General features: G+C 51.5%; 1 protein-coding gene across 1 annotated transcript in view; it reads left to right on the forward strand.

Annotated features, from left to right (window-relative positions):
• The window catches only part of LOC103249248 (voltage-dependent N-type calcium channel subunit alpha-1B-like), a gene marked incomplete at both ends in the record, with an annotated part of 32,540 nt that overhangs the window by 17,450 nt on the left and 1,622 nt on the right, over positions 1-13,468 (forward strand). The window lies entirely within an intron of this gene.

Here is a 13,468-nt window from a genome sequence, read left to right on the forward strand (position 1 = left end):
CGGAGGCCTCTCCGGCACCCGACCTCCTTGCCCCCCACCTTGCGGCGCCGGCAGTCACGGCCTCCAGGACGCTGGCTCCAGCACCTCTGTCTCTGGGTTGGGCAAGTGCTGATGCCACCGGGCACAGCTCATGGCCGCCTCACCCAGCCGCAGCAACCTCGCATGGTCACCTCCACGTCGGAGAGGCAGGGCTAGAGACTCGGATGGTTTGGCATCTGCCCCAGGCCCCGTGGCCAGGAGTCGGGCTCCTACTTGAGTCTTGGCTGCCCGGACCCAGGCGGCTGTTTTGGGGCCGCAGGACTCAGGCTCCTCCCATGTGACCCGCTGAGCCCGGGGTGCACGCCAGGTCAGGGTGGAGAGGGCACGCCCAGCCCCCAGGCCTCGGCAGGGCCTGAGTGTCCTCAGAGGGGCTGAGCAGCCCCCTGGAATGCCCCAGCGGGGACAGGGGCCTTGGCCCGAGCCGCTGCCGCCGAGGTCTCAGTGCTCCCAGACCCTGCACTCCAGACCCTTGGTCTGCTTGTTCCGGCCGAGATGGTGAGAGTCAAGGGGACGCCCGCAGCAGGTGTGCACGGACAGAAGCGTGCTCTTGGGCCGTCTTGGGCAGCCAGAGCGCATGGTCCCCCCGCCGGCTGCCTTTGCTGAGACGGGGCCAGACAGGAGCGCAAGGGGAGCTGCTGGCTCAGCCCAGGGTGGAAGCAGAGTGTGGCTTCCCGGTACAGCGGGTGAAGCCATCCCCTCCCTCGGGACAAGCCTATGCCCAGCAAGGCAGGGCGCCATCCAGATTATCCTCGCCACCCTGGTTCCATCTCCGCTCTCTCTCTCTCGCTCTCTCTCTCCCAATCGGTCTCTCTCTCGTCTTTCTTTCTGGTATTTCTCTCTTGTCCCTCTCGCTCCTTTTCTCGCTCGTGTCTTTCTCATTTCTCTCTCTCCCTCTCCTTGTCTCTCCCCCCGTGCATGTGGGCATGGGACTGCTGGGCCGCACGTGGCCTGTGGTCCCCCCAGGCTCAGCCCAGGCCCTCTGGGGCTGGCCAGGGAGATGGGGCAGAGGCAGGGCTTGGCCTCACAGGCAGCTGCAGGGGATGCAGCGGGTGCGGGCGCCGGCCGCCCGGAGGCACAGGCCAGGCGCCTCGGTGCTGCTGCTGGACCGGTCGCAGCTGGGAGGCCCGGTCGCTCGGGCGGCTCTTGGTCTTTCCAGACACGGTGGGCCCTGTGGGGTTGTCTGGACCGTGAGGCTCGGAGGCGGCTGGCCGGGGGTGCCGGAGCCCCTCCCAGACAGCTGCAGACGGGCGGGGGAGGTGCCGGCAGGGAGAGCCTGTGGCTAGGGCGCTGGCAGGGGCCCCGGGTCTGGGGGTGGGCGGGTCCTGGGTGAGAGTAGCACGGGGTCCAGGCTCGGTTCCATCCTTCCTGCGCTCGGGTGTGGCTGGCACCCGCTTGTGCCTCGGGTGCTGGCGGAGGGGAGACTCTACAAGAGGGACCCCGGTGAGTCTGTGCCATGTGTCCCCGTGTCTTTTCCACGTTCCTGTGTGTCTTTCTGTGTCCGTGTGTCTGTGCCGCGTGTCTGTGTCTCTCTATGTGTCCCTGTGTCTTTGCAATGAATCCATGTGTCTTTCTGTGTGTCTGTGGGTCTCTGCCTTGTGTCTGTGTCTGTCTGTGTGTCCCTGGTCTTTGCCACAAACCCACGTGTCTTTCTGTGTGTCTGTGCTGTGTATCTATGCCTGTCTGTGTGTCCCTGTGTCTTTTCCATGTTCCTGTGTGTCTTTCTGTGTGTCCGTGTGTCTGTGCCGCGGGTCTGTGTCTGTGTGTCCCTGTGTCTTTGCCACGAACCCGCATGTCTTTCTATGTGTCTGTGTCGGTCTGTGTTCCCTGTGTCTTTGCCACGAACCTGTGTGTCTTTCTATGTGCCCGTATGTCTGTGCCGTGTGTCTGTGTCTATCTGTGTGTCCCAGTGTCTTTGCCATGAATCCGCGTGCCCTCTGTGTGTCCGTGTGTCTGTGCCGTGTGTCTGTGTGTCCCTGTGTCTTTGCCACGAACCTGTGTGTCTTTCTCTGTGTCCATGTGTCTGTGCCATGTGTCTGTCTGTGTGTCCCTGTGTCTCTGCCATGAACCCACGTGCCTTTCTGTGTGTCTGTGGGTCTGTGCCGTGTGTCTGTGTTGTCTGTGTTCCTGTGTCTTTGACATGAACCCATGTGTCTTTCTGTGTGTCTGTGCCATATGTCTGTGTCTGTCTGTGTGTCCCTGTGTCTTTGCCATGAACCCGTGTGTCTTTCTCTGTGTCCGTGTGTCTGTGTCATGTGTTTGTGTCTGTGTGTCCCTGTGTCTTTGCTACGTTCCTGTGTCTTTCTGTGTGTCCGTGTGTCTGTGCCGTGTGTCTGTGTCTGTCTGTGTGTTCCTGTGTCCGTGCCATACATACCTGTGTGTGTTATGTGTCCTTATGTCTGTGCTGTGTGCCTTTGTGTCTGTGCTGTGTGTCTGTGTATCTGTGCTGTCTGTCTGTGTGTCCCTGTGTCTGTGCCACACATACCTATGTCTGTGTGGTGTGTCCTTAAGTCTGTACTGTGTGTCTGTGTGCCTGTGCCATCTTTCTCTGTGTCTATGCCATGTGTCCCTCTGTGTGTGCTGTGTCCCCGTGTCTGTGCTGTGTGTCCATGTATCTATGCCACGTGTCTCTGTGTCTGTGCCATGTGTCCCTATGTCCATGTCCCGTGTCCCATGTCTGTGCTGCGTGTCTGTACACCTCCGTGTCCGTTCCGTGTGTGGAGGCCCTGCTGCTACTCTGTGTGGCGGTGCCCCAGGGGTTGGGCTGGCAGGGTCACAAGCCGGGGGTGTGTGTGCTCTGAGGCCTGAGCCCCTGTAGAGTGCGGATGGTGGCAATAGCAATCAAAGAAAACATTTGCGTTTGCCTTTTTCCTAACAGTTTTTGGGGTAAAACCCACATGCTGTACCTTCCGCCTGTACCATGCTGTGATTCAGTGGTTGTTAGCGTGTCACAAGCTGTGCAGCCGTCACCACAATCTCATTAGGATGGGTCCCTCACCTCCCTTAGCGGTCACTCCCTGTCCCCTCCTCAGCCCCTGGCAACCACTGAGCCACGTTCTGTCCCGATGGACGTGTCTGGCCTGGATGGTCACGTAAGCGAGCCGTTTGTACGTGACTTTTGTGTCTGACTTCCTCCGCTTTGTACAACTTGAGGCCCAACCATTCCGTGCATGGATCAGTTTACCCTTCAGCATCATGCCACCAATGTGTCTGGGTCTGTACACTGCGATCCTTTGCAATGCCCATCCAGGGTTCCTTGATTGTACTGGTTCCCGGGTGCTGGCCACCAGATGGTCCGGTAGGACTTATCCGTCGTCATGCTGTGATGACCGTCTTTGTAGCTGAAACTTCTTGATTTTGCATTATTTTGACAGGACAAGTTCCCAGAGTGGACTGGGTACAGGGTCTAAATGTTTCATGGCTCCTGTTGCCCTTTGCCAAGTGGGATATATATCGGTTTATATCCCATTAGTTCTATTTGAATCTGTAGTTTTGGTGTCAACATTGTCCCCACTGGATGGTATATTGTTAAGGGATGGAGCATACACCTGTGCCTTGTTGATGTTTTACTTTTCCGTTTCTGTTGGGATGAATTTGAGGATGTTCACACATCGCTCTCATGTTTGCTTTTGTAAGTCACCTGGGGGCCTCTTTGCCATTTTGTTTTGGCAGCTTCTCTGCTGAGGTCTGTTGAGTGTGCATGGCTGAGGGCGTCCTGCTTCCATCTGGGGCGGCCTCCCTCGTGCCGCTGTGCGGGCTTGTATGAGGTGCAGGATGAGGGTCTCAGGGGTGCCCCCTCCACACAGGCCCGATGTCCGAGCAGCTCCCACCGCTGAGTACACTCAGAAGAGACAGTTCTGCCTCCTGGGTAGGCCTCCGTTGTGTCCCTCAGCCCAGCGTTTAGGTTGCTAACAGTCTTGCTTTTGTAGATAAAACCAAGACACGTACATACACTTTTACCACACCTCCGACTGTTTCCTTGGGACAAATGACCTGAAGCTGGGTGACCTTTTATATCCTCTGTAAATTATGATATTACAAAAACTTTGCCCTTCCATCATTCCCTTAGTAGGCTTAAGGGCTTCCGTGTGTGACGGGCTGTGTCTCCGTACTTTGATTCGGACCTACTGCTGGTCTCTCTCTGCGTCGGTGCCTGTGGTTGGTGGGTTAGGTCAGCGTCGTGTTTTAATATATCACGAAACAACTCCTGGACTCTTGACTCTTCTTTTTTGAATCTTTCTTTAATGTTTTACCTACTTAGCTTTCCAGATAAATTTTGAGATCATTTTGTTGCAGTCTCAAGAATTCCTGCTGGCATTTTGTTTCATGGATCAGAAACTCTAAATTGATTTGGGAAGAATCAAGTTTAGAAATATACATTTTGAGCCGGGCTTGGTGGCTCAGCCTGTAATCCCATGCCTTGAGAGGCTGAGGTGAGTGGATTGCCTGAGCCCCCGGGTTCGAGACCCGCCTGGGCAACTTGGCGAGATCTCATCTCTACAATAAATAAAAAAAGTAGCTGGGCGTGGTAGCACACGCCTGTAGTTCCAGCTACTTGGAAGGCTGAGATGGAAGGATCACTGGACCCCAGTAGGTCGAGGCTGTGGTGGCCAGGAGCGGCCACTGCGCTCCAGTCTGGGCGACAGAGTGAGACTCCAACTCAAAAAAAAAAAAAAAGAAACATACGTTTTGTCTGTCAGGAATATAGTATGTCTTTAGACTTATTTAACTCCCCCCGCTTTTTTTTGAGATGGATTCTTACTCTTTGTCGCCCAGGCTGGAGTGCAGTGGCACGCTCATGGCCATTGTAGCCTCAGCCTGCCGGGCTTAGGCGATCCTTCCACGTAGCTGGAACTACAGATGCACGCCACCATGCCTGGCTAGTTTTTTTGTGATTTACTGTGCAGAGATGAGGTCTCACCAAGTTGCCCAGGCTGGTCTCCAACCTCTGAGCGCAGGCATTCCTCTCTCCTCGGCATTCCTCTCTCCTCGGCATCCCAAAGTGCTGGGATTATAGGCCGAGCCACTGGGCCTAGCCTGTACTTTTCTTTATCAAGTTCACTTAAACGTTATTTATTTTGGGTTTGGGTCTCGCTCCATCGCTCAGGCCGGAGTGCAGCAGCATGATCATGGCTCACCGCGGCCTCGACCTCCTGGGCTCAGGTGATCCTTCTGCCGGAGCCTCCCAAGAAGCTGGGGCTATGGGCACTCACCCCACGTCCAGCTCATTCCTTTACTTTTGGTAGAGGCGGTGCCTTGCTGCTTGCTCAGGCTGGTCTGGAGCTCCTGGACTCGCGTGACCCTGCCGCCCTGGCCTGCCACAGAGCTAGGATTGCTGGTGTGAACGCCGTGCCGCCCCACCTCCGCTTCGCAAGTGACTCCCAAGTGGCTTGCATTCGGGGTGCCGTTGTGATTGCCCTGCGTGACTTTGTTGCGGTGGCCAGCTGCCCTCTCCAGGGTCCCTGTGGCTGGTGAGTGGGTTCCGCCTCATGGCGCGTCCCCTTTCTAAGGAGAGCTGTGTCTGGGTGTGCCTACGGGACCTAAAGGCGCGTCTCCTGCCTGCTGCTGTCTTGCGCTGCTTTGATCTCGCGGCGTCGTGCTTCGGCCCTGTGTGCTGCTTCTGCTCCTTGTGGAGGTCAGCAGGGACACACACCCACCGGAGGCGGCAGCCACCTCACAGCTGGAGCCCGCCCCAGAACCCCCTCAGGGCTCGTTCCCATGGGACTGCCAGGTCCCATGTGGGCGCTGCTGGGCTGCGGGTCCTAGGACGACAGCAGAACCTGTTCTTGACTGGGTCTGGGGAGCTCCATCGTGGTTTGCCCGCCGTAATCGTCTTACCTGTACCTCTCCTTCTTTCTTACCCATGCCCTATGGTGTTGGCTGGCGCTCTTAAATCAGTCCTAAACGAGCATCCTGATGGGGATGCTTGCTTTGCTGTGTGACTTTAAGGAAAACCCTTCATGATGAATCTGGGTTTGTTGATGCTCTGGAGAACGGGTTCTGTGCATAGAAAATGTTTTTCAGAAATGACTTTGGCTTCTTAAAAAGTCAGCATTCACTTCATTAAAGTCAGACATCCAAGAGCTCTGCCTTTCTAAGCTTTTAGATTCAGCTTATGAAAAATTATATTTAATTTAGCATTTCTAACATTCACTTTCAAGGAGAATCAAAGTGATGTTTTATCCCTTTTTACAGACTTGGTGTTAAACATTTAAAGTTTCGTTTATAAATTTACTGTCACCAGAGCTTCCTGGTACTTAAGTATTGTATCGTGAGTAAATCAAAGTGTAAGTATGGTGAATCATGAATGTGCGTAAACGGTCCAATGCCACTTATTAAGTTTCTGGCTTAAAGTCACAACTCTCAGTCAACTATTCCATTGCGCATTTTAAATGAGAATCCCAGGGCCTCCGTGATGCCAACTGCAGTTGTGTGTGTTCTGATAAATTCTTTTTTTTTTTTTTTGAGTTGGAATCTCACTCAGTCGCCCAGACTGGAGTGCAGTGGCCGCTCCCAGCCACTGCAGCCTCGACCTGCTGGGCTCCAGCAATCCTCCCGCCTCAGCCTTCCAAGTAGCCGGAATTACAGGCATGCACTACCACGCCTGGCTGATTTTTTGGTTTATTGTAGAGATGAGGTCTCGCTGCCCAGGGGAGTCTCAAACCCGCGGGCTCAGGCCATCCACTCACCTCAGCCTCCCAAAGGCGTGGGATTACAGGCTGAGCCACTGAGCCCGGCTTCTGATAAATTCTTAATCATGACTCAAGAAATGTCAGTACAACAGGCTCTGTAAACCAAAAATAAAATAACTGAGATGTCTCAATCATTTTGGGGCTTATTTTTGCCAGTGTTTTAGGACCTGCCCGGGAAAAGTAGACACAGGTCACACATAGCTGTGACCCCTGCTTTTTCCCAAGAGGGCTTTGACAGAGAGCACAGCAGCTAGAGGTGCAAGAGCAAACAGGAGGGAGAGGGGAGAAGGCAGAGGTCAGCCATTGGGACACAGCTTATGGTCTTGCGAAGGCTTTCGAGCTGCTCAGTGAGTTCACGTGTTACACACGAAAGGAGGATCGCCTGTCCTCTTGTAAACCCGTGGGAGAGGGCGTGGAGGAAGACCCAGTGGAACTCCACTTCAGAGTTCTGGAGATCTCGGGGCCGCTAGGGAGTTCCTTGTGAGAAGTATGTAAGGGAGGCCATCTGGGGAGAGGTGGCCCTCCCTCATGGCAGCCATCTGTCTTCTGGGAGCAGAAGGGAGGCAGGTGTTTTGGGCCTGTGACTCCGTTTCCAAGCTGAGCTTTCCCCTTGGGGTCATGCGTTTGGGGTCTCCAGATCTTGTTTCCTTTCACAGTTTGCGTCTCACAACCATTGCTCTATGTACCCTTAAGTCTTTCTGGGGTCAGACGCTCATCCACTAAGGAAACCGTCACCTCCTAACAAATGAAGTTGCGATTTCTTTCCCTTGTGGTTTCTGGGCTGTCTTGTCATGTCCATTGGCTGGAACACAGACTAGACTCTTTCCTAAAACATGGATGAACCATGGCAGTGGCCTCTCAACTCAGACACTGGGGACCTCAGAGTCCTCATAAGCTGAAGTTAGCTTATGATTTGCTCTACAGGGCTACTTGCACCTGTTGACAAAGGGTGTCAAACTCTGTAAACCATTTAGGACGATTTGCTCTGAGCCGAATGTGAGTGACCAGGCTTGTAGGACACACGTCCCAAGAGGTCTCAAGAACGTGTGCCTGAGGGAGTGAAGGGTAGCTTGGTGATACTCATCTTAGGAAGACAGAAGTTGCAGGAAGCCATCAAGCAACGCATGTGAGATTGACATTGGTTTGGCCCAGGAAGGTGGGCCATGGAATGCAGGCAGCTTGTAGGTGGATTCAGAGATCGGCTCTGCCTAGGGACTTTTGCGATCAGTCGAGGAAATGCCACCTCGAGGTAAAGGGCGGCTGGAGGAATGACGGGGGTGTCAAGTCTTACTGCAGATGAAGCCTCCTGGGTGGCGGACTTCAGCGAGGACAGGTGGCAGGTGAAAAGGTGCCCAGAGCCTCGGAGTCCCCGAGAGGTGGATTTGCCAGGTCAGCAGGGCCTTGGGTCTCGCTCTCTGTCTGCTGTGTGATGCCATACTAGTCAGGCTGGAAAGCCGGCCTCGTGAGGGCTGTGAAGCCCAGCTGAGTCTTCGCAGGGGGTGATACCTTCGGCCCCCAGCCGGGAGTTTGCACAGGAAAAGAGAAAACAAAAGTCAAGAGTTTAGTCCTCGCACTGTTTGGTGGATTTTGAGATCTTTGTGATTTTGAGCTCCCTGGGCTTCTTCAGAAAGAAAGAAAGGAAAGCTGCTCTCCTGTCCCGGGGGACCACGGCACCTCTGCCACCTGAGAACGGCTCTCTCCATCTCTTGTGTCTTCGCTTGCCAGCATGACTTCCGAGGCCATTTTACGGACATCTCAGGGTTCGCCAGCGGGTGTCATGACACCGGGGGGACAGAAAAGCTGTAAGGGTGAGGGAAGAAACGGCTCTTTCCTCATCTGTGATCAGTCTCTTCTCAGGGATGGAACTGGGCTCTTCAAGTGCCCTTCCACTGTCTGGATCGTTTTTCAGTGTAGATTGTGCCTGTCCGCACGCTCGTGTGTTAATAGGCACGTTCCCTTCTCTTGTGTTTCCCTGTAAATTGGCAGTTAGCTTTGGAGCTCCTTCTTAGATAGACAAAGTATTGCAGATATGGTTGAAGCCTTCTGCATACAGCCCCCAAGTCACATCTCTTCTTTTTTTCTTCCCCTTTGCCTTCCAGTGGTAGCGACGATTCTAATTTGTCTTTTTCTTTCCAGTGCGTGTGACTGTGTGGGCATCCCAGCTTTTGCTGGTTATATCTGTGTCTTTCAATAATGTATTGTATTGCTTGCCTGATTTTTCACTGTGTGAGTCTGCATGGCCGTTTGCACGCAGATACATGACGAGTTTATAACTTGTCTTTTTACCCCTCAACATTGCTGTAAACATTCTTCCATAGTAATGTGTAGGTTTATTTGATTTTACATGCTCATTCATTTTTATTGGTAGAATAACACTCCACTGTGTGCCTTTATCACCATTAATTATCTTCTCTCTTCTTGTGATGAACAGAGTGTTATTCTCATTTTTTTTTTTTTTATTACTAGCAGGAACGTGAACATGCCTGATGCTGTCGTCTAGGATGCAGTCAGAAGTGATTTTAAATTTTACTCGAGGCCGGGCTCGGTGGCTCAGCCTGTAATCCCAACACTTTGGGAGGCCGAGGCGAGTGGATCGCCTGAGACCAGGAGTTCGAAACCAGCCTGGGGAACCTGGTGAGACCTCGTCTCTACCGTAAATCAAAAATCAGCCGGGCGTGGCAGCGCGCGCCTGTAGTTCCAGCTCCAGGAAGGCTGAGGCGGAAGGATTGCTAGAGCCCAGCAGACCGTGGCTGCGGTGACCGGAGCGTGCCACTGCACTCCAACCTGGGTGGCAGAGTGAGACTTCAACTCAAAAAATAAATAAAATAAAGCAAGATAAAATAAAACTTGCCCGAAGTAGCCGAAGCCTCTCCGGAGTGATTCTTTGGCCCCTCTCATCAACAGAGCGGCTGGGAAGACAGCGCCAGGCAGTGACATTGTCTGCTGAACCCAGGGTGTGGAACGGCATCTCTTCATTGTTTTCACCCAAGTTTCCCGGATTGCCGGTGGTTTTGAGTGTCTTCTTCTCTTCTTTCTCCTTGTGATTTGTTGAGTTTTTTTGAGAGGTTACTTGTGTTTTTCATATGATTCTGTAGGGGTTTTTTCTGTGTTCTGGAAGCCAGTTCCCTGTCAGTAATACGCATGGCAGATATCTTTTTCTTTCCGTTTTCTCTATCGTGTCTTTCGTGGAAAGGCTTACTTTTTCTTGCAGTCAGATTTATCAGTCTTTCCCTTTTCAGTCCATGACGTCTGTGTCTGCAGTAGGCATCCTTCCCTGCCTTAGCGTCCTAGAGCTGCTTTCTGGCACATCCCCCCCAGTTTTAGCGTTTGCTTTCCAGCGGAGGTCTTCGTACGTCTGAGGTGTGTCTGTGGATGGAGTTCCCTCCTCCGCGTGTGAATGACCAGGTTTCCCAGCATCACTCAGTGACTGCTTCACCCTCGGCCCCGACTTGTGCCTGTGCTGCCACCTTGGTCAGATGCTCTGGTCCCGTCCGTCGGGCCTCTTTCTGGGCTCTCATTTCCATCCAGGTCTTTCCCTGATACCGAATGACATTAATTGGCTTAGCGTGCAATAAGGCTTTAAAACTAAAGCCAAGGCTGATCTCCTGTTTTGCACTTCAGTGTTGTTTGGGCTGTCCTCAGTCCTTTGCTGGTCTGTGTGAACCTGGAGATGAGCTTGTCACCTTCCACCGAGGAGCCACTGAGATTTTTTTCGTAAACAGCTTTACTGGAATAGTTAGCACACACACATTTTTTCTATTTAGAGTATACAGATTGATGGTTTGGGGCACATTACATTATTAGTTCTTAAAAATTGTGGTAGCATATATATAAAACATAACATTTGCTATTTTAACTAGTCAAGTATGCAGTTCAGTGGCATTAATCACATTCATGATGTAATTCCCAAACCTTAAAAATGATCCCGAGCGGAACCTCTGTATCCATTAAGCAGTGACTCCCCATTCCCCTTCCCTCACCTTTGGTAAGCTCTAGTCTACATTTTGTCCCTATGAACGTGCCTGTCCTAGGTACCTCATGTAAGCGGAATCATACAATACGTGTCCTTTAGTGTCTGGATTGTTTCACTTAGAATAATGCTTCCAAGGTGCATCCATGTTGTAGTGTACACAGCATTAGAACGTCGTTCCTTCTTATGGCTTAGTAATAGTTGCTTGTATGTGTCTATCACCTTGGGTTTATCCATTCGTGTGTTGATAGATGTTTGCATAGTCAGTCAGTGGTCATTTTGGATGGTGCTGCTGTGCACATGGGTGTACAAACAACTGTTTGAGTTCCTTGCTTTCATTTCTTTTGGGTAGATACTTAGAGGTGGATTTGCCGGCAATTCTGTTCAACTTTTTGAGGAGCTGTCCAGTCGTTTTCCACGGGGGCTGCACCATTTTACTTTCAAACTAATAGTGTACCAGGGTTCCAGTTTTTCCATACCTTCACTAACATTTGTCATTTTCTGTTTATTTTGATAATAGCCATCTTAATGGGTATGACGTGGTCTCAGTGTGGTTTCGATTTGCGTTTTTCTAATGATTGGTGATAGTGAGTATCTTTTCATGTACTTACTGGCCATTTGTATATCTTCTCTGGTTTGTATATCTTCTCTGGAGAAATGTCTATTCGGATCCTTTGTCTGTTGATTATTATTGTTATTATTTTAAAGATGTGGGGTACAATTCAGGACTAGGCAGACACACGGTCATCGCACAGGTAAAGTTAGGGCTTCCCTTTGGTCCCCACCTTGCCTGGCTTGAGATCAGGGGCCCTTGTTGATGTTATGTGCCCCCCCTTCCCTGGCAGCATCCAGCTACTGCCAAACCCTTTCGTGTAGTGTTATCCTTTGTCCGTTTTAAAGTTGGGTTGTTTTTGTTGTTGTTCTTTATATTTTCTGGGTATTAACCTTTTATTAGATATACGATTTGCAAATAATTTCTCCCATTCTGTAAGTTGTCTTTTCACCCTTTGGTAGTGTCCATTGATGCACAAAAGTTTTAAATTTTGATGAAGCCAAGTTTATCAATTTTTCTTTTATTGCCTGTGTTTTTGGTATCATATCCAAGAAGTCACTGTCAGATTCAATGTTATGAAATTTTCCTGTTTTTTCTTCTAAGGCTTTTCTAGTTTTAGCTCTTATATTTCGATCTTTGATCCATGTTGAGCCACTTTTAAATATAGCATAAGATATGGGTCCAACTTTATTCTTTTGCATGTTTGCTGAATAAGCCTGTTCTTTGCCTATTTAATGGTTTGGGTTTCCTTGTTGAAAAGTCAGTTGACATATATGTAAGGGTTTATTTCTAGGTTATTAAATGATAATAATAATTGATTCCATGGGTCTAGCTAGTTTTAAAAATTTCTACCTTTTCAGACCTGTTTTTATTTAATTGTTTGTTGGTTTTATCTGAACAAAATTAATCTTCCACTGGTCAATCCTGTCTCTCTTAGCACTGGATTTCCTCATGTGTGGTGGCATTTTGGTTTGAACAGGAGGATTTTTTGTCGCCCTTCTTATCTCTCCCCTTGAGAGAGTCCTCTTGTTTTTGACCCCCAGCTCTGCCTCATTTTGTCTCCCACCGCCAGGTGTTTGGAACAGGTGGACGGACACATGGCCGCCTTCGCCAAGAATCCTAAGTGCTCTTAAAGGCAGAGCCAACAGGAACGTTAGTCGCTGATGTGGAGATGGGAGGAAGAGGAGTCAGGGCTGAAGCCTGGGTTTGACTTAACCGGCAGGCGAGGAGTGCGGTGATTCATGGGGACTAGGGACGGGGGAGGAGTGAGCCTGGAAGTGACAGTCAGGCGGTCTTTGGTCACTGTGGCGTAACAACTCGGAACTTTCGAAAAAGGCACATGCTTCAGTACTTATGTTAAAGTGGAAAAGGGTTCTTTTTAATTTTTATTCTTTGTAAATAGAGATGGAGCCGGGTTCGGTGGCTCAGCCTGTAATCCCGTGCTTTGGGAGGCCGAGGTGAGTGGATTGCCTGAGCCCACAGGTTCGAGACCCGCCTGGGCAACTTGGCGAGACCTCATCTCTACAATAAATCAAAAATGAGCCGGGCGTGGTAGCACCCGCCTGTCGTTCCAGCTACTTGGACAGGCAGAAGTATTGCCGGAGCCCAGCAGGTTGAGGCTGCGGTGCCCGGCAGCGGCTACTGCACTCCAGTCTGGGCGACAGAGTGAGACTCCGACTCAAAAAAAAAAAAAAGAACATAGAGATGGGGTCTCATTATGTTGCCCAAGCTGGTCTCGAACACCTGACCTCAAGTGATCCTCCCACCTTGGCTCCCAAAGTGCTGAGATTATAGGCCACCATGGATTACGTTCCACCGTGCCCGGCCCCCAATGAGAGTTAGTTGTGTAATGTTCGATTTGCTTTTTGGACACACAAAAGGCAGTTGGATAGGTGGAGCTCTGGGTCTGGGTTGAAGATGTAAGTGTGGGAGGAACAGGCAGCCAGTGGCGTCCAGAGCTGTTGGGCAGCTCCTGCATGCAGGGAGCCCTGGGGCGTCCGAGTTTTGAGTCTGGCCGAGAAAGCAAAGCGCCAAGAGTCTGGAAGGCGCGGCCAGGGGGCTGGGGGGAACGGGAGGGTTGGCTGGAGGTGGGAGTGACACCCTGCAGGAGGGAGCCGTGGCCAGGAGCACTGGCCAGAGGCCTGGCCGCATCCCAGCGGGAGGGCTTGTGAGAGGCCAGCGGGGAAGAGGTGGGAGTGGGCACTTCCAGCCGGCCGG

This window comes from Carlito syrichta, unplaced genomic scaffold, assembly GCF_000164805.1.
Source record: "Carlito syrichta isolate Samal-C Ts95f unplaced genomic scaffold, Tarsius_syrichta-2.0.1 Scaffold118058, whole genome shotgun sequence".
NCBI lineage: Eukaryota > Metazoa > Chordata > Mammalia > Primates > Tarsiidae > Carlito > Carlito syrichta.